Genomic DNA, 25,559 nt, shown 5'->3' on the forward strand with positions numbered 1-25,559 from the left:
AATTTCAAACGAATTCTAGAATAGATCGCCACCTAACAGCGAATGAAAACATTTCAGGGCAAGCAATAAAACAAAGCCACGAATTTTATTATGATCATTATTTTCAGAGTTCGAAACTGAAAATTTTACGAAAAGAACACTCATCAGGGAAGGAAAACAAAAGGCACTTAACAGCACATCACAGGTTCGTACGTCAAACAGAAACGGTTTTCAGATGCGTTGTGTACTTCGATTCTGAGCATTATTATTAACCATATGGTGCTAGGAAGCCTGAAGCTTTTGTTGCACCAGCCAAAAAAAATTTCACAGTTACCCTGAGAGAGAGAGAAAAAACAAGAGTTAGAAGTAGAAAGGAACCACCAATAGAGAGAATGATGATGTCCAGCTCAGGACCCTGGGTGTGCCAAGCTTATACTCACCAGATGCGAGCCCCTATATGGGCTTGGCACACCCAGGGTCCTGAGCTGGATATCATCATTCTTCTCTTCCTTGGTGATTTCCTTCTACTTCTTTCTCTCTCTCTCTCTTAGGGTAAATTTGAATTTTTTTTTTTTTTTTTTGGCTGGTGCAGCAAAAACTTCAGGCTTCCTTGCACCATATGGCTAATGATGATAATAATAATAATAATATAGCATATGTAGAAAATCCAGGGATGCCCCCACTGCTTCCACCTACGATGTACAGCAGAACTCAGCAGCGTAGCATCTCATATGCAAATATATATACACCACATTGCCAAAGCAGTAAAATAAAAAAATGAAATGAAATAAAATGGTGCACTTCGTCCACATTCTAATGCTTAAATTTTGGATAGATCCATGATATTTGGGCCGCTTCCATTAAAAAAAGAAAGGTAGAGGGTGGATTGAAAAAGTAAATAAAATAAAATAATAATAATAATAAGAAGAAGAAAATGAAAAAAATAAGAAATGTCTATCATTCTGGCTTTGGCGAAACAAGATGCTCGCCTACAACCTCATCATACTGCAGGATGACCGTCTCCATAACCCCAGGGGCTCACATCTGCTGAGTATGGGCTTGTCACACCCAGGGTCCTGAGCTGGATATCATCATTCTTCTCTTTCTTGGTAATTCCCTTCTACTTATGTAGAATAGATGTGCGAAAATTTGCCTTTAGCCAGCGGGTGGTTAAATGCTGGAACCAACTTCCACCTGTTGTGGAAGTTGATAGGTTAAATAAATTTAAGGAGGAACTGGAAAAACATTTAGAGGGAATTATTGTGTAATTTTTTTTTTTTTTTTTTTTTTTTTTTTGCTGATACTGCATAAGCTCATACACTTACTTTCTTGTATCACATGCCACTATTACAACCTGCTGAAAACCATGGGGAAAAATAAGGAAGTACATGAACCTAAGACAGGAGATCAAAAAGATATGGCATATGCAACCAGTTATGACCATCTCGGTCATCGTGTCAACCACAGGTATGGTGCCAAATACCCTACATAACAGCCTAGCAGCAACAGGTCTCCTAGCGAACACCTACAAGGAACTCCAGAAAGTCGCAATCTTGAACACCTATAGGACAGTCAGAGAGTTCCTCGACCAACAGTAACACCAGAGATAACAACAACTACCCTGTGTACTTGGTAGCAATACCCGTCACGAGGTGTAACCCCCCAATCGGAAAGAAATAATATAAGAACATAATAATAAAAAATAAATAAATAATAATAATAATAGTGTGGGGGGGGGTCCGTCTGTTGTGATCAAAATTGAACGTGCCACACACTAATGATAGCGTCTAACCGCGAAGGCACATTACAGTCCGGTACATTACAAATGTACCAGATCCTATTACTATTTGGTGTCGCTACTTGGATGATGTGTTCGTGGTTATCCCCAGAAATTCGGGTGACCGAATCTCTTAGACCACCTCAATTCTCTGTCGCCTTTCATAAAATTCACCATCGAGCTAAGAATCGAACAACACCATACCATACTTAGACACCCTTGTCCGACGCAAGGGCATGCGTTTGAAGAAAACTGTCCATCGTAAACCAATGTGTGCTGGTCAATTTACCAACTTCCGGTCAGCACACGCCCATAGCCATCTTCTTGTCACTTCACGAACCTTGCTAACTTGTGCCTGGACCCACTCTAGTTCTGTAAATGAAAGGCACACCGAAATTACTAAAGTTAAGGCGGATCTTACGACGTGGTAAATTAAATTAAATTCATATTAAATTAAATTAAAATCATATTAAATTTTAAATTTTATTCAACGGTCGGTGTATGAATTTATATATATTTTTAGCCATGAGTTTTCCCGACCTCAGAGGCCTCTTTCAGGATATCTTACGATGTGGGGCTATCCCATCAATACCCTTGACAGGTATGACCTACAGGCACATGGCAACGTAGCGACCAACAGAAACATCCAAGGTAATGACTCAACCGCGAGCACCTTTATCCCATACTACCCAAACCTATCACAACAGGTTTCTAGGGTCTTAAAATCACATGAGATAAAATGTTCACAACTCCCAGGCAGAAAGTTACGATCCCTCATTTCTAAAGTGAAAACACCGGTCCCCACCTTACTATGTCCAATGTACACACCGCATCTCTTGCCGTGACTATACTAGCTGCTACATTGGGGAAACTGGGATACGGCTGGAAAAACGCCTTTCCGAACACGAAAGAGCAATCCGCTTAGCGGAGCACTCAGCTATTGCCGAACACGTTTCGGCAACCCACACCGTGATGTCGTGGTTGTGGATATGTCCCGCCACTATCGACGACGCGCCTGGTTGGAGTCGCTGAACATCACATGCTCCAATACCACCGTCAACAGGAGCAGTGGATGTCGGGTCCACCCTATCATCGAAACAACAGTTCTGACTAATAACAAACGCTGGCAACGTCCGCATGCATCACAGCCACAGGCTTCAACATCCAACAATTAATCACACACTTCACGTACATGATTGGCAGTACACGCCCTCGTGTTCCATTCTTAACTGTCAGTTTAACTGAGGAAGGTTGACAAAACAGCCGAAAACTTTTGTATGTATCTAATCTAATATATGTATGTATTTTCTTTATTAAACTTATCATACCTTGTTCTGTCTCCGTTTCGCTCTGTGCCACAGTAATTCAATATTAATACTTTATTTTATTTTATTTTATTAACAACAAGATACACAACAGGTAGTAGTAGTAGTGGCATTTGATGCAAGAAAGCAAGTGTATGAACTTTACACTTGCAGCATCAACCAAATAAAAAAAAAATCACACCATTCCCTCCAAAAGCCTGTCCAGTTCCTCCTTAAATTTATTTAACCTATCAGCTTCCACAACGACAGATGGAAGTTTGTTCCAGCAATTAACCACTCGCTAGCTAAAGGCAAATTTCCGCACATCTATTCTACATCTGCCTTTTCTTAATTTGAATTTATGCCTCCATAGGTTCGTAATCTGAACAAGTGGAAGGATCCCATCAGAATTCAGCGTGCTCAACCCATTCAAGGTCTTATACACCTCAATCAGACCACCGCGCAGGTGCCTAGTCTCCAGCCACTGCAATTTGCAGCACTTAAGCCTCTCTTGGTAAGAGGATCCCTTCATTCCCCTCACCAATCTTGTTGCCCTTCTCTGTACGAGCTCAAGCATATCTACATCCTTCCTAAAATGAGGCCTCCAGACCTGTACACAGTACTCAAGGCGTGGCCTGACCATTGCCTTATACAGAGGGACAATCACCTCCTTTTCCCTGCTAGCAAAATTCCTATATATCATTGACAAAACCCCATGACCTGCCCTGGCAGCCTGTCTGCCAGGGCAGGTTATGGTCTGACAAAATTTCCCCTTAAGAAACCCACGCTACGTCTGAACTATAACTGCAACCTTGTCTGTCCATGCATTCTTGATAGGTGAGCAATTTCAGTGATGAGCAACATAGCTTGGAATAACTTCAATTACTGTAAACTGTAGCAATCAAAGATGGAACATTTTTTTAAATCCATCGCTATCTCTTCTTTCACTTGTTCAATTTCATTAATGATACCTGCTTCTTTTTCCACATCTATAAGACTAAATTGACTTTGCATTACCAACACCCTCTCATGTACAAATGGGCTAGTCTACAATGCTGGTAAAGTGTCAAAGTCAGGAAAGATGGTATACGATTGTAGCTTGCACACATGGTGATGTTTTTGAGTGTCTGTGAGGAAGAATGGGTTGGCATCGAGATCTTTCAGACTTCAGTGGAATGATTGTGGGGGCAAGACATGCAGGTGCCAGCACCTTGACAACAGCCAATATGGTTATGTGCTCCTGTTCTGTGCTGTCACAAGTTTACCCCAGGGGCTCACATCTGGTGAGTATGGGCTTGGCACACCCAGGGTACTGAGCTAGATATCATCATTCTTTTCTTTCTTGGTGATTCCCTTCTACTTCTGACTCTTGTTCTCTCTCAGGATAATTCAGAAATTTTTTTTGGCTGGTGCAGCATAAACCTCAAACCCTCTTGCACCATATGGCTCATATGACTTAATAATAATAATAATAATAATAATAATAATAATAATAATAATAAAGTCTGCCGTGAGTGGCTCAACAGCATGTGGACATGTGTGTGTATAGGTAGGGTGGCTCCCAGAACGTCCGTTCAAATCCACCTCGTTTCTTTGTACGTTGAACAGACTCTGCAAAACTGGCCAGCGTGTAATAATGCAATGTTCGTGTAGTTTAATGAATGTTATGTTGTTGTGTTATGCTGACCTCTTGGCTACCCGGAAGCAGCTATCACCAGGAAGGCTGCTTCTAGATACTCGTCCACACCACGGGAAGGTGGGCCAGTTCCAGTAGACGGGACGCATAAGGTCTCAGGTTATGAGACAACAACACAAAAAAAAAAAAAAAATCCTTTGGGGGCCCAATCCAGAGCTTATATATATATATATATATATATATATATATATATATAAATAAAAAGAAAATAAATAAAAATAATAAATAAAAAATAAAATAAATAAATAAAGAAAAAAAAAATAATAATAAAAAAAATTAAATAAATAATAATAATAATAAAAAAAATCCTCATCATCACCATTAGTCTCTTGGGCATTCTGGACACACTTCAGTAATGTTTTCAACACACTATTTTGGTTCAACTGTTTAACAGGCATTTCCTCAACATAAGCCTCATCCCTCTTGCACCATAGGGCTCATATGACAATAATAATAAAGTCTGCCGTGAGTGGCTCAACAGCAATTGAACCAGCCAAGGCTCGTGTGGGACAGCAACCTGTGATCAGCACCCATGGCAAGCATCATGTCTCACCTTGTAACAGCAACAGCCATTATCCATGCGGTTGAAATCACTTAAATACCGTTCAGGAATTTGCTTTTAAATAATTTTATTTGGGATATTTGTCGTACATATTTTCTAATTTAGGGTAGTTTCACCTATTTCCAAAAAAAAAAAAAAAACACACACACCATTAAAAAAGTCCTTTATGGACTTTTTCATAAAATTTATTATTTTTTTCCTGAACTGTCATTTTTATTCTGAATAATACCAACAGAAAAAAAAATTAAGTTACCTTTCACTTCATTCAAAGACATAAATATGGTGGTGCACTATCATGTATTTCATCATTCTTACAATCACCTATTTTAAGAGTATGCTCTTATGTACGTTCTATGCTCACCACAGAACGCATCCTCTCAGCATTCGAACAAAGAGCTGAGCTAGCAACCACTTATCTCGACATAAGCGCAGCCTTTGATGCCGTGTCGATCCCGGCCTTGCTCCTCCTACTTAAGGAAAAATTTCACATTCGAGGTGATATGCTGTGCTTTTTGGAATCTCTTCTCTGTCACAGGGTACTTATTCTCCATCGGCAACAACACACCCTATCCTGCGACATTACTGCTGGAGTACCGCAGGGGGGTGTCCTATCCGGTGTCCTGTTCACAGCTATCATCGTGCCCATTATTGCCTCAACGAATGGTCTCCTATGCTATGCCGATGACCTCAAACTGCTGACTCAAATTAACCCTGGCGACAACCCTGTTCAGCTCAGCAACAGGATCAATTCCCAACTTAAGGATCTAGAATTGTACCTGGCAAACTTAAATCTAAAAATCAACCCACTGAAGTCTGCTCAGGTTATATTCTCCCTTAAATCCATGCCGACAGTACTCAACGTTTCACTCGCAGGGGTACGAATACCAAACGTACCCTCACACACAGACCTTGGCGTTCTGTTTGACCAAAAGATGTCCTTTGTCAACCAGATTGACAAAATCAGTACCAGATTTTCTCGTCTACGGTGGATCTCAAAGCAGCAGCTGCTACATGTCCGACATCCTGTCACTGTCAAAAGGTTCATCACCTCCACCGTCCACCCCGCCATTCTGTATGGTGCAGAAATATGGGCCTCTGCTGCACCTACAAACCTCAAGCGGGTGTACACCGCTGAATACTGGCTACTGAAATGGGCCAATAACAAGCTTCGGCTACCTCCTGCTACCACAACCACCATGATGGCACAAGCACTCGACATCCCGAGGTTAAAGTTCCTGATCGTGGAAAAGAGGCTGGTCTTCACAGCCAAACTCATCACAGGCCAGATATCATCTCCAAATATTTGGAACGCTTGCTCTTGGAGGATTCCACAGCCAAGCCTAAGGTCGGTACCAGCACTCGTGGCTCACCACAACAGGCTTGTACTCACTGACAGATTTCTTCCGAAGCAGATGCTCCCCGTACTCAACCGTGTGGACGCCGACATCGACAGCATAATAAGGAACAAGAAGGACAGACACAGCTTTATCAAAGCCCTTGAATCCTGATATTTATTTATTTGTATTTCTTATGTATTTATTTCTGTATTTGTGTCTAGCTCTGTGTTTTTATGCTGTATTTGTATTTCTGTTGCATTTGTGATCGGTATTTTGTAGTCTTTCTGTATGTTCGCCTTTTGTATTTGTATGCCGTACTTATCTTATCTAGATGTGAACCCCTGGCGCTCGTCGCCATGATGGGAGATTGTTCTGTAACTCTACTTCACAATAAAGATTTATTTATTTATTTATGCAAGCCTATCTCAATTTCACTGTTGGCCAATACCTCATAACCTGATTCATTAGTCAACGTTTCCAAAGATTTTCATATGGTGCCCAAAGGTGGCTAATTTAGCTGACACATTTCTCTGTAAATTGAAGCAATTACATTACGTGTGGTCTGGAATTTTTTTTTTTTTTTTGCATAATTTACTAATAGTAGTTCATACATCTGTATCCACTCCTAATCATACCTTTCCCACCAAGAAAAAGTATTGATCCAGTTGCTTAACTTTCACCACGATGAACTTGATGACCCAGGGAGGCAGTTTATTCTAGTAGTTGATGACCCAACCAAATGTAAGACTCTTGAGGTTTAGTCTATCAGTTTACATAACTGGTTCACATTTATGCACCTTGGTTTTTGTATTCCACGCCCCCCCCCCCCCGATACAAAGTTATGGTAACCTTCATGTCTCAGTGTATCACAATACCCATTTATATCCTTTTGCTCCATTCATCACCAAGTGTTTTAAGTTCTTCCTGGAAACGTAGAATATTGTTTGGCATCATTAAAACACAGTATGGTTAGGAAAGAATGGTTAATATCCATTAAGAGAAAAATGTATCTTAATATATCTTTCTATACATTAAAATAATTTTCCTCCTAATATTTATTCAGTCAATGGGAGAAGAGAGATGCGGATTACGTGGTAATACATAACAAATATTAAAATATGTAACAGAAGCTTGTTTTACTGTGGTAAAACAAGCTTGTTACATACTTGTTTAAGCATGGTCACGCACGTTCATTTAACATGACCACATGGTACAACAAGGCGTAATATTTTAAGATTCTATATATCAGTGTAGATACACTCCAGACAACCCTTAAAGTAGCATGAAAGGCACCCACTGATGAAAAGCCAACTCGCTTCGAAACGGTGCCATCTGGGTGGTGGTGTCCACCGAGAATAAGTGACAATAGTCTTCTCTATAAGTGAAGCGTTACTTATTCGAGGTAGTGCAATACATGGTACCTCATGAACAATGAGCACAATATGAGACACAAATGAAATGCCTTTCACACTACGATCGTAGTTCTTCTTTAAGAGTTGGCTATGGTATATCTACACCAATCCGATATTATATAGATATAGTAACTTATTTATGTATTCATAGCTAAGGAAGAGACACACAGAGTCGAAAGTTTCTGTATTTTATTTTATCAAAAGAAGCAAGTGCAGCCCTCTAGTATATATTAAAAGATTTTCTTATTTACAAGTACAATGATGGCATGAAATTGTTATATGGTGAAAGCTTCAGGATTCTTTGAGAATACTACAGCCCTAAGCAAGGCTCGGTAAGAAAAAATCTCACTCGTGGGATACTACTGCTAAATGAGATGTTTCTTATTGAGCCAACAGATCTGATTTGGAAAGAATCCTGAAAGGGCACCAGAAAATGTAGTGTCAATGCTGTGCTTGAAATAGTACTGTATATGTATTGATAAAAACCTATTTTATTTTTTCTAAACCTCTGTATATAAAAGTATCTCAACATATATACATTGAATATACAGGGTGATTCACTACCAGTGCGACAAACTAGCAGGAGGTATAGGGAGTACAAAGACGAATCAGAATCACATAGCATTGCAGGGTCCGAAATGCCTTCATCATGTGCTAGAGGATGTTGAACGGGAGGTCGCGTGAACAGCGATCGCACTGGAAGTCAGCATTTGCGAACCGTTTCTGTTGAAGAAACCAAGTACCAAAAGTCCTCCGGAGTGGATAATCTGCAGGCTGCAATGATTGGACGCGTTGCAGATGGTATGAACTCATTTGGTTTCTTGACAGTATCCTCCATACAGTGGATTGGGAAATACCCAATCGTTGGCCTATCGCTCAAGTACTCGTACTCGGATTTCCTTCTGCAAGATGTAGGACATTCTCCTCATTGTCTGGCATTCTCGTTGTTCGCTCTCGATTCATGGTACCTCTCGTGAAACAACCAGTCTCACGTAACCTTCTATGCACACGTGCAAAAATCGTATGATGAGGAGCATGCCTGTGCAGGAAACGTTCCTGGTACAAGCGCAGAGTGGCGCGCCCGCTACAGTCCGCAGCTCCATATGCGAGGTGCATGTCGGCCAGTTCAACGTTTGAATACTCATCCATCCTACTACCTCGGGAACCGGTTCGCAAATGCCGACTTCCAGCAGGATCGCTGTTCACGCGACCTCCCGTTCAACGTCCTCTACCACATGACGAAGGCATTTCGGACCCTGCAATGCTATGTGATTCCGATTCGTCTTTATGCCCCTACAATTCCTGCAAGTTTGTCGCACTGGTACTGAATCACCCTGTATATATATATATGTTAGAATAGATGTACAGAAATTTGCCTTTAGCCAGCAGGTGGTTGATGGAAGAAACTTCCATCTGTTGTAGTGGAGGTCAATAACTTCAATAAGCTCAAGGTAGAACTAGATAAACATTTGGAGTGAATGGATGGGTGAAATGGAAATTTTTTTTGACGGATGATATATAAGCTTGCTTTCTTGCATAATATGCCTCTACTAATGCTATATATTCTTCTCATTAAAATACAACTATCATCCACAAAGCCTGTTCAAATCATTTAAAGCAGCTCAGCCTGATTTCAAAATATTCTTTGTTCCTTTGTTGATATCATTCAAGAATAGAAACAAGAATGACCCCTAGCACCAAACTTTCACAGCCTCCCACTTATAATTCTTGCCACCTCAATTCATTTCAGAATTTTACACAGAATCACAATACTTTCCACTTGTACTGCAATGTCTTATGTGGGACCAGATTAAATGCTTTGCTAAAATCTAAGTAGATAACATTCATGTTTCTTTTCTTTACAAAGCTGCATTGTGTTAGGTGTGTTTTTCAAGCACCAAAGCATCAGTAAGTATTGTCTGTAACTGCATGTATTTTTCAGTTAGTTTGCTGTTTGACAAAAAACCAGTTTCTGGGCAAAATGAAAAAAAAAACCAACCAACCATGTACCTTCATCTGGGATTTACTAACTCATCCATGCTGTGAAGAGCCCATAAAAATTTTCCAGTGATTGGATTCAAACTCAAGTAATTTCCATCCAGTGTAGGTGGTGATTATAATCGTTTCTACCTATGAGGGTATAAAGCCACATTGCAAACAATTTAGGATATGTTTGAAAGGGTGATCCTATAATGTACCCTTGATCACAGATTCCAGGCCCTTCTCTCTTTTGTGGATTGGAGAAAATGGTATTTCTTCAACCTTAGGGACCACCACCCCTCCCAAGCCAAAAGATGACCTCATGATTAATCCCAATAGTTTGCCACACTCTGCAGCCACTTTCCCTTAGGCCTCCATTATATCAGTATCATTTTAGCATAGTGTGGTGCCTCCATAGCCAGGTGGGCAGGAGCAGCAGTGTGTAGCACATGCTTCTTGATTAGACCGGGGTTTGAGCCCGTGCCCACCAAATGCAGAAAGGTCAGGGAATGACCCCCGCATATCCCTGGAGCAATATGGCCTTAGTTGCTAATACTCCTAAAAACCAAATAACAAGCATACAGTGCTCAGAAATCTAGCACATTATTTTCCAGCACAAAAGACTTTCTACAGTGAAATTTATGTTCTCCATAACAGCCAGGCCTGTATAATACATAGCATTTGCTATTTATCAGGAGAGGTCTGATTTAATTGTTGTCAGTGATTTGAAGAATTTCTAAAGCACTTTTTCAACTGTCTTTAATTAGCCATCTCAAGTGGAAGGAGTAGCATTTTTTCCCGACTTATTCCAGATTTTTCAGTCTGCACAACATGCAAATCAGTTAACACTTCCATCAAAAAATGCTTGATAAAGATGGATTCACAAGATAAGGGGGATGCCCTTCATTTTTAGTTGAAGATCAATACAGAATATCTATTCAGCTCACCAGTCACATTTGCTGGATTATCTGATTTTACCACTTCCACTGTACAAAGGTGCTAACTATTTTATTCTTTTCCTCTTTGTATTTACAAAAAAATAAAATTCTGTCACCATTCTTGGTTAGTGATTTTTCATAGTCAAATCTTTACCTGACTAACCCCTGTCTGGAGTTTCAATACAAATAAACTTATAGTTATCATATGAATTTTTAGTCGCACATCACTTTGTAATTGTTACATGCTACCTTCTGCTGTTCTGCCAAGCTCAACCATATCATCTATCTTTGTATCCTTCTTATGCAGTACCAACTAAATGAAATTAATGCGCTTGTAGTTTAGATGATGAACACCATGTAAGTTCCACATAATTCAATTGTACTTACACCTTGTATATTTTATCTCAATTTATGGTGCCTAAGAGGTTCCATAGTTCACAATAATCATTTCTTAAATTGAACTATATTTCATATGGCTTAACATATTCCCTTCACTTGATACCTCATATATTGTTTAGTAAAGTCAGCTACTTCCAGATCATTTTTAGGTTATTTTCATCCATGTACCTTTGAAAAAAAGCTTCCTTTATAATGCCTTTTTATTGTGGCAATCACTTCCCGATCTACGGAATGAAGAAGTGTGCACAGCAGCATATCAGGTAGCAATTATTCTGCACATTTTACCCAACATCCAGTTTTAGGACATTTTCACTGATGTACTCGCATTATCTAATCCATCTATGCTACTTTTTTGACCATCACATTTGGATTTACAGTTCCTTTGAAAGAACATAGTTTATTGATTGTTCACAGCTTTTTGTAAATGGACAGCCTTAGCACAATATTTACTCTTTCCTTCATTGGTTTATGGTTTGGTATGCTGGTCCCTTTGAAAAACTAATGCACTTGATATAAAACACTTCCAAAAACAATTTCATTTGATTTACATTATAAATATGCTCTAGATATAAATTTCCATTTAAATGAAATTCTAAAAATGGATACAAAATTCTAATATGGTTTAACATGTTCACTGCCTTTACATGTCAAATAGCACTAGAAGCAATATGCCATCATGCAGATATGAGTTCAAACGGCACCCAAGCACTGTGCAGTAATGCACATGAGTGGTCAATAAACAAATGCCATAAAAGTAAAGACAAATGAAATTAATAATACTTAATACTGGCATACTGACTGAACCCTTTGTAGCAACACTTGGCACAGTGAATATGTTAAAAAACCATAACAGAATAAAAGTCCATAGAGAAAATATTTTTTTCTAGCTCGTTTGCATGTACAATCAGAGTTCCTTCTATTCTCTACTGGATGAATCTTCCCAACACAGCTTCAGCCTGTTCACTGTACATTAACTTTCATAAATTCAGCTTGCATAATTTTATTATTGCCTTTATTCTGTGTCAAAACCAATCATTACACCTATCCCATAAATCAATGAGTGTAGAAATGCCTTCAAGTTTGTTTTATTGATATCTCAAAATTGTGAGTGGTGCTACTGGATACCATACTGTAGAATTGCCATTCTACAGTATGGTATCCAATAGCACCACAGAACATTGAATCTGCTAACTAGACCAAATTGTACTGTACACAGATGTGTTAAAGGCCTTGGGGTAAGAGGCAGATTACCTGGCATGTGACAGCAGACGCATCTCTTTTACGAAAAGCTAGCAGTCATAAAATTAAAATTTCACAGGGATGTAGATTTATTAGTTAGTGCAAAATACTGATAAGTATTACAATGAAACTACCCAACTTAATATTATGCTACATAACAAATGCCCGCTATATTTCAACCTCACAGTCTAAGGGAATAAAAGTTTCATTTAAGTGTCTTTTTTTTCTTTTTTTTTTGTTGTTGTATGCATTTTCTTCATGCACCTTTGAGTTCAAAAATATCACTTTTTACCCATGAAAATGGCATCAGTAGACATACACAATGCAGACGAACCTCTTATCATAATCTAGAAAATATTATATAAAATCTTTTTGCATAACCATGACAAAATAAATGTCTTTAATACATTATTTTAGTTAGTTCGCATGTATAATCTGTACACTGATAGCTGTAAGACTATCAATGAATTTCAAAAATTTTAAATTTCTCTGACTACTCTTTAGAATAGATTTTATTGAACATTTCTTAATGTTCTGTTGGCATTCTTAAAAGACATATCACTTAAGCATTTAATATACTCTATAATTTAATTAATGGTTCAATACAAGTTAATTGACCATTTAAGAAAAGGGCAAACAAAAGGGTAGGCAAACAAAGTATTCTTATACAGTTGTCCTCCTTGATTTCTGGATTCTAAAACATTTTTTTTTGGCATGAATACAGTGCGATACAACTAGAGCAATTGTTAAGACTGCTAAAGGTATAATTTCTCAATTTCTCTAATTTTGCAGAGCAATTTGAAGAATAAATTACGTGAAAATTAAGTACAAAGCATAAATGAAAAATTTTAAATGGATTTACAGCAACTACAGTGCAACCTCGATACAAGTATGAGCGCAACAACTTTAAAACCCTCGTTATAAGAGAAACTAAAATTTTTCCTAATTCTTTTATAAGGTGCATATTCACCTTCCATTTAATTGATTCTACTGATATACATTCCTGCAATGTACTTGTTTTTTGTGTATTCTTTTGAAATAATCAGATTATTCAGTTGGCAGGAAAAGGATATTATTAAAAATTTTAAAATCATCAGACAACTGATGCTAGCATTTTGTCACTGCATAATTCCTAATAATTATTGTGTATATGGAAATACTTCACAGTACGCTAATTATGGAGAACCCGAACTGTGATCAGCAACAAACTAACTTGCAATCTGTTCATATCATTTTGTATGCTCAGTATTAAGTTAGTTGCAGTTTCTGCTATTCTATTGTGATTTAAGGAAAGAAATCACAGGTTGTTGTTTACAAAAGCTTACTGTTTAACTCAATATTTTTTTAACAATTTTAGTACTGGAACACTCTGGAATGGGTATTCACAAAAGAGTAAAAATAGGCTAGAGCTTAAAAAAAGGAAAGGGCACCAAGGTGCTGGATTTATGAATTATGTTCCACAAATTTCTTTCTTTCTGCTTTCCATATTTTCTAGACTGTATATCATTGTTACTATGCATTTGCAACTAATAACATAAGTGAACTAAAGAAATTCATCCAAGTTAATTACATCATGAGAATTTGTTTTCAGTAAAGCTAAACTTGAGTATATATTTTTAATTATATTAAAGTGCATCTAAATGTAGGTAAGGGTAAGTGTTAACTCTGGGCAGATCATTTTGTAGAACACTTCAACAATCATCATGAAACACCAATGTTCTGGGGAGATATTGGATTTAAAAACCACTGCTGTAACTGAATGGGCAGTAAGTGCAGAATTCAGTAGCTGGTTCTCCTCTGACATTTTTGATGAATAACCACGTGTGAAATCACTTGTTTCATCAATAAACTTTTTTATTATTATTATATCCCTAGTTGAGATAAGGTAGGGGAGAAACTGAATTTGTATTAATTAGTCTCAGATAAATCCTATTGTTCATAAATGTTTATTCTAACTTAAAATACTGCAGAAAAGAACACAGTAGCTGGTTTCCTTTGCAGAAGTACAGCAAGTATTCATTTCTGTCAAATTTCAGTGTGAAATTGGAGGATATGATTATAATCATTACATATCCAAATCCACGATAGAAAAGGTGTAGCATACCAAGGTTACACTATAGAAAAATTTTGAATTAGTTGCTTATAGCATTTGCTAGTTTTATGAGAAATTAAATATCTCAGTAAAACCCACTAAACTTTATGCATTTCCAGGTAGCTAGGGTACAAATCTGTCTCACCGATGTTCATATTATTGATAATTGATGTGATCCAGAACTATGGCAAGAAACAGTTCAGAAGTACATTGATTGTGCATAACAGGTCACAATATAAGAATAGCCTTGTTTGCTAACAACTATAAAAGCAAGTATTACCAATTTGAGCTGGAACACTTAAGATAGTAAAGTATTTTGTGTTACATGAAAATTGCTTTCTAGATAGCACATGAAAACAAAATGAAGTTTCAGGAATTTAAAATTAACAAAGACAAAATATTAGCATACAGCATTTTTTTCATTTTTTTAAATTTTCAAAACAAATGCATGCTTTTCATAAAAATCCTGCACCAGATGATTATAACTGCAGAGTTAAAACACAACAGCTAAAAACAACACAAAATTTTTATATATATAATATATATATATATATACAGGGCGATTCATAATCTATCACATAATGATGCAGAATAAAGAAGAAAAGTTTTGAAACACACACCCGCACACAAACACACACACTTAGTGCACTGCAGGCACTGAAACAAACCAATTACAGACAGTAAAAGCTAGGTTCACTTTGGCATTATTTATTGAATCCATCTTCTTTCAATGCATAGCTATATCCTTCCACTGGCATTCTACAAATTAGCTCTATATTTTCTGAAGATCACATCATGTCTTTCAATTATTTTCCTTTAAATAACTCCATAGATAAAGAAAGAACAAACATTCCTAAACGCTTATGTGACCATTTTTATTGTTTCTCATCTGCCATTTTACACCCACCTAGCAAATTTTGTCCAGATCAGCAATGGTTTGGAAATGTGAGTAGATGTGTTATGTTCAACAAATGAGGTGCGCTTTAATTTACATCCACCATCAGTGAGGAAATGACACTGCCAATAATTTTATTTTCCACTATTCTCATCATAAATGTATTTTGCAAAGATGATCACGATTAAAATAGTAAAATTTTTGCACCTTTCAATGAGTAACACGGAAATAAAAATCAAGTTTTGCTAAATGAAATTCAGAATATTTCAGACTCCTATCCAAGACATCAATCAGAAGAATAAGATGAAACACAGAGTATTAACATTTTAACACAAATCCTCTGGATTAATTCATATGTTCTGCACAGTTGGACAGATGATGCAAGTTTGAATTTAGAACAACTGCACTTCAAATTCTTTCATTTTGCATTCCTAAAGCAATAAAATTAAAGATGCAGAACTATGAAGATTTTTATATGTCTATCAATTCAGCATTTCACCTTTTCCACTGTTTTCCTGAGCATTTTCCACAAAGTTCTAATGTCATGACCTATGAAAAATAAAAATGACAGTTAGGTGTATGGCAATTATCTTTATATTTACATATAACATCTGGTTAATTAAAAATCAGAACCATGTTTGATACCTTAGATGAATGTTATATTTCATTACCTGTGAATTATTCCTAAGTCTTCTGTAAAATTCAGGAGACTCCCCTATAAATGTAAAAAGAAAGCTAACTGCTAATTATTAGTACGGAGTGTGCTAAAACAAAATCCTCAAGTTAAGTTAAAAGCCACTCTCATACTCCTTTATTAATGATGAATTCTCAGTACCAACATTGTTAATAACAAGTGTGGAAAAGACACAATCTTTCCAATGACACAGACAATTTATACTTGTAAAACTGGGTAAGTTTATAAAAATTTAAAATTTAAAAATTTCACAGAGCAAGTAGTAAAAGTTGTGTGTTGAATTATTGTTTGATATGCACCACTGGAAGTCTTTTCAACACTTGTGTCATTATATCGGCAATGCTGGTACTGAAATCTCACTTGTCTGTGTATGTAATAACAGGGCAAAAGTGTAGCCTTAACTAACTTGAGGATTTCATCTTGGCACACCCACCACTTTCTAATAATTAGCAGTTTTAGTTTCAGTTTTATTTTTACATTAATACAGTATGTTTAAGCAAGTTCCTGAATTTTATAGAACTTGAAATAATTCGGGCAAAGAAATATAGATATAACGTCTGCACATTACACAAAGTAAAATATAATAGCTTAACTTAAAACAATAAAAGAAAATTTTATCTTAATATATTTGCAGAAATCTGAAACTTAACTGGACATAAAGTGAAAAGAATATGCTATACAGTATGTTCAATGATTTATACACTGGCGACAATTCAACAATAATTATATGACAACCATGTTTAGCTTACCAGTTAAACTAAGTGCAAATGCAGGGACATATTCTACATCTAAAAATAAGAAAGAAGTTCCTATAAATATATGTCTCTTTTCTGAAATCATTAATATTTATTTCTGAGATCATTAATAGTCTGAGAGCATCAATCATATATAACAATACATAAACCTCTAGAAGTAAAATGTCTACAGTTGTTGTTCAAAGTGACATCCATTTTGTTTGATATGGTATTCAGCACAATGAATCTATGATTCCCAAGCATATCTTATCATTTCACACCTATTCTTCATGATTTTGTTAGCTTTTAAAATGCAATTTCTCTGTTCATCTTGCTTGGTGATACATGTAGTATAAATCATGGATTTTCATGTGACCACAAAAAAGCAATCTGGGGGGGGGGGGGTATTGAGTAACTGTAGCAATCATCTACTGAACTGTAGATGTTATTCAACCAATTATCCCACTAATTCATCAATTTTTGTACTCTGTATTTAAAAAATTAGTAACATCACAGGAAAAATGTAGATCGCAACAAGTTAATTGGATATAAAGTGAAAAGAACATGATATAGATTGTTTAATGATTTATTTAGCACTGACAGTTCAACAATAATTAAACAACTACATTTAGCCTACCAGTTACTATTAAGTTTGTTATGTTGACTACATAGCTGCCAACTTTCTGACTTTTGAAAAGCTGGAGATTAAAAATATTTCTGGACAGGGGATTTTCTGACAAAAACAGGAAATTTTTGAGAAAAAGCAAAGGTTTTTTGTCAGTACTGCATTATAAATTAAATTTCACTGCCAAATTCACATTTTATATAGCATACACCCATAGAATCGTTTTTATGCTTATAATCATTAGCTTCCTAATAAAAGTTTTAAGGCATAGAAGCCCCAAACTATAAAATTATTTAGTGCAATTGCATCATTACTACACAGTTGAATTTTAAGACAAACCAAAGATTTTTCATTAGGCATCATTATTATAACATCTGATATTGTGAAATCCTTCACGAGTTGTGACAGGTTTCACAATATGAGATGTTTGTATGTTTCCTATGTGTTTCCCTCCTCATGCAAGTATCTTATTGCAGTAATTAACAACTCACTGACTAAAAGAAAACTTCCTAGATTTCACTCTAAACCTCTTCCCTTGTAAGCTGAATTTATAGCTCTGCTTCTAGAATCATAACATTGAAAATGTTTTGCATTTATTCATTAATATCCCTCTCAGCACTTTATAGACCTTAATCAGGTCCACTCTAAGAAGGTGTCAAGTTGCCAACATGTTCCAGTCTCCTCAAACAGATGCCATTTTTGGATATCTCACCAAGCAGGTTGCTCATCTTTGGACTCTTTGAAGGGCTCTCTTTTTTGGTACAGTCTCCATACTTGGTGACTGCATTCCAAGAGTGGTCTTACAAACTGGTTTATGACTTGTCTATCTCTACAAGCCAGTGTCTGATAAATCATCAAAAGAACACCATGGATCTTTCTTACTTCCTGTCAATGCTTCTCAGAGAACTTCAGATCTGACTGTATTATAACTCACAAATTCCTTTCTTCTTCCTCTGTTTTCAGTTCGACCCCACCATGTGCATAAGTAATTTTAGGGATGCTATCCCCCAAGTGTAAGACCTTACATTTTGATGTGTTAAAATGCAGCTGCTAGTTTTTCAGATCATCCTTGAACCCTGTCCAAGTCATCTTAAAGGAGTAAGTCAAATGCTTTTCTAAAATCCAAATAATGCTGAAATTATTTTCTACAACTAGCTCATAAATGACTGCCAAAATAGCTGTTCATATATAGAAAAATCATGTTTAAGTAATTAGGTTACTTAAACACAATTTTATCCTTAAGAAAACCATGTTGTGTAGTCTTCTAAGTAGGGGCTTCTACCTCTACTCACTTCACTCACCAACAACACCCTGGCTCTACAAAACAGTGATGTAATGATGAATGTATTAATAAATTCACTGATTTACAGTGAATTTTATATTTGGTAGGGTGTCAGTATTAATTAAAAGATAAATTTAAAAGTATATTAACTAATTTTACCCCATGGATATACTGCTGAAAACTTGTTTGTATACAATATTACAAATCGTATTGGTCTCCACAAGATTTGGGCACCTGTAATTGAATTCTGATGCTGCAATAATTCTACAACAAAACAAAGCCAGGCACAGCTGACCATGAAAGAGATCAGCTTATACTGATCTATGTAAATTAGCATTAGCATTAGTAGAGGCATATAATGCAAGAAAGCAAGCTTATTCAGCATCAGCCAAAAAAAAAAAAAAAAAAAAAAAACACACACCACTCCCATTTCACCCCTCCGTTCGTTCGAAATACCTGTCCAGTTGAACCTTAAATTTGTTTAGGCTATTAACTTCAACAACAAGTGACGGAAGTCGGTTCCACCAACCAACCACCCGCTGGCCAAAGGCAAATTTCCGCACATCTATCCGACATCCGTCCTTCCTCAATTTGAATTTATGCCCTCTCAGGTGATTATTTTGAGCAAGATGAAGAATCCCATTGGCATTGAGCATGCTCAAACCATTCAAAGCCTTATACACCTCTATCAGATCACCTCGCCGGTGCCTAGTCTCCAGACTCTGTAATTTGCAAAACTTAAGCCTTTCTTCGTAAGAGCAACCCTTTGTTCCATTCACTAATCTTGTTGCCCTTCTCTGTACTCGTTCCAGCAGCTCTACATCCTTCTTGAAATGAGGCCTCCAGACCTGTATACAGTACTCAAGATGTGGCCTAACCATTGCCTTATACAAGGGAATAATCACCTCCTTATCCCTGCTAGAAAAATTCCTGTATATCATTGACAAGACACCATGAGCTACTCTTGCAGCTCGTCTGCACTGCTCAGAGAACTTCATATCTGCCTGCACGATTACTCCCAGGTCCTTTTCATTCTCCACCACTGTCAGTGTAGTACCACAGAGTTGATATGTTGCTCTGGGGTTACTGTTTCCCATATGTAGTACTTTACATTTGTCAATGTTAAACTTCATTTGCCACCTCTCAGCCCATCTGTTCGACCTTTCCAGATCCTGTTGCAGCAGCATAGCGTCAGTAGTGTCCTTAACAACTCTGCCAACCTTTGTATCATCTGCAAACTTGGACATTAAACTTGATATCCCATCATCAATATCATTCATAAACACCGAAAACAACAACGGACCCAATGCTGAACCCTGAGGAACTCCACTAATAACATTAGTCCACGTTGAGCAGTGTCCATTGATTACCACTTTCTGTCTTCTGCCACTCAACCATCCCCTTATCCATAGCAGCAATTTGCCTCCAATGCCACACTGCTCCAATTTGTGCAGCAGTCTTCCATGTGCAACAGTATCAAAAGCCTTTCTATGATCCAAATATATAATATCAAAGTTATTCCCTGCATCCAGTTCTTTTGTGACTACATCATAGTATCCAATCAAATTGGTCAGGCAAGACTTGCCCTTAACAAAACCATGCTGTGTCTGAGCTATAACTGAATTCTTGTCTAGATGATCCTGCAGTGCTTCTTTAACCAGTGCCTCCATTAATTTACCTGGAACAAAGTTAAACTAATAGGTCTATAATTACTTGTGTCAGCCTTTGATCCTCCTTTGTGAATTGGGGTTACATTTGCACATCTCCAGTCTATGGGTACCTCCCCTGAGTCCAAAGAAGCTCTCATAATTATGGCTAGGGGTTTGCTTACTTCCTTTGCTGCCTTCTTTAATATAACTGGATAGATCCCATCCACCCCAGGTGCCTTTTTTATGTTTATCCTCAACAATCTCTCCTCCACTTTCCTCTCATTTATTACAAAATCATCCAGCTCACTGCCAATGTTTACTTTACCTACATCATTCTCCTTCCTGAATAACTCCGCATGCGTGAATGTAGATGCAAAATACTCGTTTAGATTGTTAGCCACCTGAGCGGGATCCTCAACTGTTGAAACATCAATATCCAGTGGACCAATCTGATTCATCCCTTTCCTTCTTGAGTTTAAATAGGTAAAGAACTCTTTTCTGTTTTTCTTTGCATCCTTTGCCAAGGATTTTTCGTAGTCTGCCTTTGCCTGCCTAATCTCCTTTGTGACTTGGTTACAGACCAACTTATATCTATCATAGGCTTCCATGTCACCATTAATTTGTATGTATCCCATGCATTTTTCTTCTCTGCCACAAGTCTCATTAGTTCATCTGACAACCATTTAGGCCTAAACCTTGAACAATATTTCTTAGTTGGTATGTAAAGCCTGGTTGCCTCCAAGATTAGTTCCTTGAATGCTTCCCATTTTGAGTTTGCTGTTGGTAACATCATCAGTTGGTCCCACTGTATAGAATTTAAATACTGTCTCAGTCGTCATCATAGTCGCCTTTACGAAAACAAAAACCCTTCCCTTTACCTCTGATGGTAGTTACCTCCTTGAGTAAATCCCACTTCAACACACTGTGATCACTGCCGCCTAGTGGTTCATTTATCTGCAGATTCTTAATGCATGAAGAATCACTACTGATAATCAGATCAAGAGTATTGCTCCCTCTTGTTGCCTCATGAACATGCTGATGTAGAAAACAATCATCCAATAAATCCACAAAAGCCTTGCTAGTGTGCGAGTGACCAATCCACAAATTCCAGTCAATATCTGGGAAATTAAAATCCCCCATTATAAGACTCTCTGATTTACTGGCCCACTCTATTTCCCTGTACAATATCTTATTATACTCATCAGAGTCATTAGGCCTATAGCACACTCCTACTCTCAATTTTGATTTCCCTATGCTTATGTCACACCAAACTGACTCGACACTGCCTTGTCCATCGATGTCGACTGGCTTCACTTCCTTGGACTTTATGTGTTTCTTAACCCCTCCTCCCCTCCTGTCCTGTCTATCCTTTCTATACACATTGTATTCTCCAAATTCCAGTTCCGCATTCCTTATATCTGTGTGACACCACGTCTCTGATATCCCAACAATATCTGCCTTTGATGTTTTGAGCAATACCTCAAATTCATCAAATTTATTTACCAAACTCCTAGCATTGGTATACATGCCCCTGTTTCTATTCTTAGCTACCCTAACACAACCCATGTGTTTACTTGTACCGCAATGACTCCCAGCAGTCTCTGAAATATCCTGCATCTTGTTTTTCAGGCTTCTGCTCATTTCAATAGAAGCAGTGCAAGAGTCACTTCCACCTCATACCAATATGATTGCATATTCACCCCTGACATTTGTTCACTGTTAGAGTTGTTATTGTGAGATTTTAGGCACATCAGCAACCAAGGCCATGTTATGCTGTATATTGTCTGTAAATTGTATGTGGTCAATTTTCTGTTTACTGGACAAAAAACCCAATTTTCCAGGATGAAAAACCATGATACCTTTGCCAAAGACTGATTAACACAGCCATGTTGTGAAAAAGTCCCATAAAAATTGCTTGCATTCATTGATGGGATTTAAACTAGTCTTTTCTACCTGGTGTGAAGAGGACAGTGATTCTATTAACAGACAATTTCATTCTGACAACTGCCCTCCTGCTATCCAGGAGGACAACTGTCAGAGTGAAAGAAACCATACAGGAAACTGTTTTCTATTGAGAACAAAAGGTAAAACATGTCCATCCATCATATTCAATATTATATAGAGAACAGCAATGATGTTACCTACCATTTCTCAGTAGTTGAGACTGATTAGTAAACAGTGACATAAGTGAGAGATACACTGACATGGTTCCTTACTGGTTGTCAGCAACCAATGGACCAATGAGCTTCTGGCACTATTTTTAACTTGTGGTGCCAAAACCATGCCCATTCCTAGTTAGTTTGTTACCAATGCACTAATGGAATTATAACATTGAGAGCAAGAATGTATAAGACCTTCCTCATTTCAACATGAGCTTCTTGCACTATTAGCCAACGGAAGTGATTCCATGTTTGAGGGAGGGATAAGAATCACCATCTTTGGAGATCTAAACACAATGGATTAAAGGATGGTTGAGTGGGAGAAGACAGAGGGTGGTAATCAATGGGTGCTGCTCTTCGTGGACTACTGTTATTAGTGGAGTCCCACAGGGTTCGGTGTTGGGTCCACTGTTGTTTTGTACATTTATCAATGATATTGATGAAGGTATATCAGGCATAGTGTTGAAGTTTGCAGATGATACAAAGGTTGGTAGGGTTGTTAATGACAGTAATGACAGTGTGCTACTGCAACAGGATCTAGAAAATTTGAGCAGATGGGCTGAGAAGTGGCAACTGAAGTTTAATCTTGACAAATGCAAAGTACTGCATATGGGAAGAAGTAACCCCAGAGAAACGTACCAACTCTGTAGTACTACACTTAAGGTGGTAGAAAATGAAAAAGACCTGGGAGTAATTGGGCAGTCAGATATGAAGTTTTCTGAGCAATGCAGACAAAACAGGGCAGGTCATGGGGTTTTGTCAATGATATACAGTCGGTCCTCGTATAGCACGTGTTTGCATTACACGAATTCGATCATACACGATTTATAAATAGGGGAACGTTATCTTATATAACACGAACCGAATTCGCTTATACACGATTCGCCTTTGTGTTTACAAGAAATGGCAGTCGAATGCGGAATCACCCCAACTGAACGCAACACGATAGCAATGAAGAAGAGTCTGAAAATGTATTTGTGTTTTATATCAGTGAAGGGGAAACACATTTCACCATAATAACGTAAAAACCAACACAATTCCAGCTATTAGATCGAGTTTACTGCCAGTTTATAACAGATTCCACTAGCAGAAACGAAACTGGAAATTGTTTTTATTGTTTTATGGTAGTAACCCCCAGAAATGTGCTTTAGTAAAATGTGAGGTGTTAATTAATAGTGTATCTCGGCCTTGACGGTGTTATTTATTCAGTTGCTACACGCGCGCAGCTTTGTTTATGTGTATCAAGCGTGCCACCTCGTTTTGTAATTGTGCTTTATTCCCTAAAAATTAGTAAAATACTTAAAAGGTGTGAAAAGGGAGCGTCCTGGCTAAGACACTGCAGATTCAGAGAGAAAAAAAAAAAAGCAATACGTATCGATAAACAGAGGCAGACTGGGTCAAAAATTCTTACCCGGGAAAATTTATAATGGCCTCATACTACGGTTTATGGCCAAAATCACACCGGCCTCCGGCCCACCGTAAAGCTTATGGCCAGTCCTCTTCTGTCGATAAAAAAAAAATAAGAAATTGTGAAACGCTTTAAGCGAAATTAAAGACCATGTGATATTGCACGTGCTACAGACCTAAATGAGGCAACGCAGAGAATTACAAAGAATGCAGCGAAAATAAAAACAACTTTCATAGCGGGAACAACTCAAAGTGTAATTAAAATCCATTAGATTAAGACACAAGAATTGGAAGAGATGGAACTGCTGTCATCTGTTTGGATAGAAAATCAAACAAAAAGCAAGTTTGCTTAGGAGAGAAGCAAAAGCATTAGCAATATTTTATTACGACTCACGTATTATAATTTATACTTACGTATTATAAAATACGTAAGTATTTTATTACAACTATTTTATTTAATATAATAAATTGTTTACGAATAAAATACGTATTTTATTCGTAAAAAATACTTTTTTAGTATTAAAAAATACTTTATTATAATATAATATTATTTTTATTACGTATTTTAATCGTTATAAAATACGTAAGTATTTTATAACGATTAAAATTACCCGATTATTTATTGTGTTTGGTAATGTTTTGGTTCCAAACGTGTGTTCAATCTTGGGTGGTCGGCACCTAACCCTACTTTTCCCATAGGGCCTGTTGTTTATATTGCACGATTTTGCATTGCACGAGGGTTTCTAGGAACGCAACTATCGTGCTATACGAGGACAGACTGTATAGGAATTTTGCTAGCAGGGAAAAGGAGGTGATTGTCCCTCTGTATGAGGCAATGGTCAGGCCACGCCTTGAGTACTGCGTACAGGTCTGGAGGCCTCATTTTAGGAAGGATGTGGATTTGCTTGAGTGTGTACAGAGAAGGGCAACATGATTGGTGAGGGGAATGAAGGGATCCTCTTACCAAGAGAGGCTTAAGGTCTGCAAATTGAAGTGGCTGGAGACTAGGTACCTGCGCAGTGATCTGATTGGGGTGAAAAATCCTTGAATGGGTTGAGCACGCTGAATTCTGATGGGATTCTTCCACTTGTTCAGATTACGAACCTAAGGGGGCATAAATTCAAATTAAAGAAAGACAGATGCAGAATAGACGTGAGGAAATTTGCCTTTAGCTAGCGGGTGGTTAATTGCCACAGACTTCTATCTTGTTAACAGACTTGTTAACAGACTTCCATCCCTTGTCGTGGAAGTTGATAGCCTAAATAAGTTTAAGGCTCAGCTGGACAGGTATTTCGAACGAACAGAGGGGTGAAGTGGAAGTGGTTATTTTTATTTATTTATGTTACTTTTTTTTTTTTTTTTTTTTTTTTTTTTTTGGCTGATGCTGCATAAGCTTGCT

General features: G+C 37.4%; 1 protein-coding gene across 1 annotated transcript in view; it reads right to left on the reverse strand.

Moving 5' to 3' along the window:
- Positions 1–15,278: 15,278 nt before the first annotated feature.
- Positions 15,279–25,559, reverse strand: part of LOC150088926 (TAR DNA-binding protein 43-like) — a 77,443-nt gene continuing 67,162 nt past the window's right edge. The window contains exon 3 of the mRNA XM_090369737.1: positions 15,279–16,159. The gene's annotated coding sequence lies outside the window, so the exon portion shown is untranslated. The remainder of the gene's footprint in view (positions 16,160–25,559) is intronic.

This window comes from Mastigoproctus giganteus, chromosome 3 (genome assembly GCF_048544385.1).
Source record: "Mastigoproctus giganteus isolate SK-2022 chromosome 3, ASM4854438v1, whole genome shotgun sequence".
Classification (NCBI taxonomy): domain Eukaryota; kingdom Metazoa; phylum Arthropoda; class Arachnida; order Uropygi; family Thelyphonidae; genus Mastigoproctus; species Mastigoproctus giganteus.